The sequence below is a fragment of the Echinops telfairi genome, unplaced genomic scaffold, assembly GCF_000313985.2.
Source record: "Echinops telfairi isolate 266 unplaced genomic scaffold, ASM31398v2 ScPeMD7_7458;HRSCAF=8496, whole genome shotgun sequence".
NCBI lineage: Eukaryota > Metazoa > Chordata > Mammalia > Afrosoricida > Tenrecidae > Echinops > Echinops telfairi.
This window is the reverse complement of record NW_022111358.1, coordinates 4888594-4891865: the sequence shown is the minus strand read 5'-3', so window position 1 is coordinate 4891865 and position 3272 is coordinate 4888594. Positions and strand designations below refer to the sequence as shown.

General features: G+C 41.1%; 1 non-coding gene across 1 annotated transcript; it reads left to right on the top strand.

Annotated features, from left to right (window-relative positions):
- Positions 1-384: 384 nt before the first annotated feature.
- On the top strand, positions 385-570 carry LOC115872994. Its single transcript, XR_004048175.1, has one exon. It is a non-coding gene; the product is annotated as a U2 spliceosomal RNA (small nuclear RNA).
- The last annotated feature ends 2702 nt before the right edge of the window (positions 571-3272 follow it).

The window sequence follows — 3272 nt, the reverse complement described above, 5'->3', positions numbered from 1 at the left end:
GTCAAAGGCATACATACACACACAGAAATGTGGGTGTAGCTCCATTCACCTTCCCATTCTTTCAGTTTGTGTGTCTGTCTATGTATCCACTTGTAGATTATGATGACTGCTATTGCAGGGTTGTGTAGGTAATATTTATTTACCTTTGTTGCCTTAACTCTTTAGCTTCTCCAAGTGTCTTCCTTTGCCTTATGTTGTGCTGACCTCACCCTTATTGTATATTTAATGCCTTTCCCTTCACCCAAGTGAACACCTGTCTACCCTCTAGTTCAGTTCCCCAACTTATTTGGCATAACACCATTTTCAGGGAAAAAAATTACTCAGCACTCACTGGAATTGAAAACTTCTGTACTATAGCCCATACTCCAGGATAAAGTATAAGTTATCATTTCTCGGCCTTTTGGCTAAGATCAAGTGTAGTATCTGTTTTACCAGTTTAATATCTGATACGTCCTCTGAGCACAACATATTAAATGTATTTTTGCAAGTAGGAGGTGCACTAGGAGCTTGCTCCATCCACTCCCCGCATCAGTCTGGTATTGCTGTACTTCCAGGATTGGTGCAGCCCCTTAGGGGGTCTATTAAAAAAAAGTGTAAGTTACCACCTACTATGGGAAACACAGCTCTGAGGGGGGAGGTCAGATGGGCAGGCATTCCCTCCCCTGAAGGTAATCAGTTGCAGGACTGCTGTCTCATCCCACCACAGGGGTGGGCCTGCTCCTGCCTCTGGGGACAATGGACAGGCTCCTGTAGGAGGCATTTTCACCCTACTGATAATGTTCCTATGGACACCCAGAGACCAACCCCTAGACCACCCACTCACTGCTGTGTAAACTATAGTGCAGCCCCTCCCTGTGACTTATGTCTACCTGTAATTATTGGGCTGGCTTGCCCCCAAAAGGTATATAGGTGTGAGCCAGCAATATAGAGCTCTCTGACCTCCTTGCTGCTCACTCCCTGGCGACTCCCCTCTCTTCCCCCTCACCCTTGTTCCCTTGCCCTCCTTCCCTTCCCCCTCTCTCCACTTGGACCACCAAGCTGGGCTGAGGTGAGCAATGCTACCATGTAATGTGTCTGACTGCATTATTGTAATATCTCTCATGCTCTCGATGACTCTAATATAATACTTATATATCTCAACCGTACAATTGTGCATTACTGAACCCAGAAGTAGTATTACTGAACCCGCAATCAGCGGGTGGGGGCTGGCCCCCCACTCCCCCATACCACTTTTATTTTAATACTACACAGCTCTAATTAGTGATTTACTTTACTTTCCCTCCCATTCCTGTTAACCTTCAAAGAAGTTGTGTTTTTTTCTCCTCTGTGTAAACCTTTTGACTTTTGTGATGGGTTAATTTCACCCAGAACAATGTCCTCTAGGTTCATTCATGTCAATGAGGTGTTTCACTCACTGAATTACTATTATTCTTTTAACACTGCATAATATTCCATTGTGTGTGTTTCATAGTTTGCTTATTCATTTATCCACTAATGAGCACTTTGGTTGTTTCCATCTTTTTGCTATTGTGACTAGTGCAATGAACATGTGTACTGCAGTGAATTATTTAATATGGCTCTTCTAGTATAGCCTTTGTTACTCTCACCAAATGACCTTCACCTTCTGGAGTAGAAGGTGGATGGAGTAAGATACTGATTAAATGGGAGTATTGAGCTGTGCGTGATTGTTAACAATATTAAATGTGACTGCCATCCTGCTAGTATGTCTCAAACGGGAGGTAGGGGTTGGGGAGAGAAGTAAGTGCCAGGAGTGGAGGACATCCTTTGGAGCCAGAGATTCCTGTGCACTGAACCTCCTTGATCCAGGAGGCAGCTCTGATACTGGAGGAGCAGGAGAGGAGCGCCACAGTAGTACCAAGAGCCAGAGCCTAAGACAGTGGGAGCCTTCCCAACCCACTGACAGATAAAACCACAGGAGGCTGGCTTGTGGGATGGGGTACTTCTGGCACTAAAATGGGGGGAGTTGGGGTTGATAACCCTTGGAGCTGGAGCAGAATGCCTTAGGGGTGGGCATGCCCTTCAGGTATTTATTAACAGTGCTAAAATACATCTGAAACAATGTTCCAACAGAACAAAAGTCAAGTCAAGAGGCTGAGGACCAGAGAGAAGCCTACATGTAGCACTGCAGATTGCCTTGACTGAACAACTGTATCCTGAGCATTTCTCACCTGAATTGTAACTTCCCTAATAATAATTATAGAACCCAGCAGAAAAGAAGTGCTGTGGGAGACAAAGCAACATGGATGTATATATTACCTGTCCGTGTCATTCATGCCTCTTAGGTCTCTGGGATAGTCATCTAGGAGTGGGATTGCTGGATCATATGGTATTTCTATTTCCAGACCAATTCAATTATACAAATTCTCATAACTACCAGAATGAAAACCATTGATAACATCATTCATTCCCAAGTTAGAATAACCAAGTTCTAATTATGCCACTACTGGTAAGCATTTATCCACAGTATGGTAGGAAAACTGGTTAAGAGGGGCTGCAAGAAGGCTAGCAATGTTGTTTCCTGACTAGAAGCTAGTTAAATAGGTTATATTCAGCTTATGAAAATCCATTAAGCTGTACATTTGTGATATATGCACTCTTCTACACGCACCTAAGTCAAGAAAGTTTTTTTATAATAGCAAGTTTCAGGTAGCAGTACAAAATAATCACATTGCAGTACAAAATAATCACATCTAATTTTTAAGCACATATCATTATATGCCTGTGGGTCCATGGAAATACACACACCAATCTATCCCCAATGGTTACTTACCTCTGAGAGGGGGATGAGATGCATAGGGAGGAGTGAAGGGGAGATTTTTGTTTTGTTTGATGTTTAAAAAAATAAACATGCATTAATTTTGTACAATTTTAATAGATTAGTTGAGTGGTAGAATTACAGTTTTTTTATAGTTTATAAACTTTATGTTGAACAGGTCTTACTTTTATAAATCAGAAAATGCACTAAAATATAAAAATACACCAACTCAGCGATAAGGGAAAAAGATAAATGGGCTATATGGTAAATGAGTTTAGGCAACATCCATCTAATCTTATCAGTCTGTACCTGTACCTCAATATCAGTAACTTATTTTGCAAATTTTCTGAATTTATTTTATTTTTTTTTCTTTTAAAAATCATTTTATTAGGGGCTCATACAACTCTTTTTTTTTTTTTAACATTTTATTAGGAGCTCATACAACTGTTATCCCAATCCATACACACAGCAATTGTGTAAAGCGCATTTGTACATC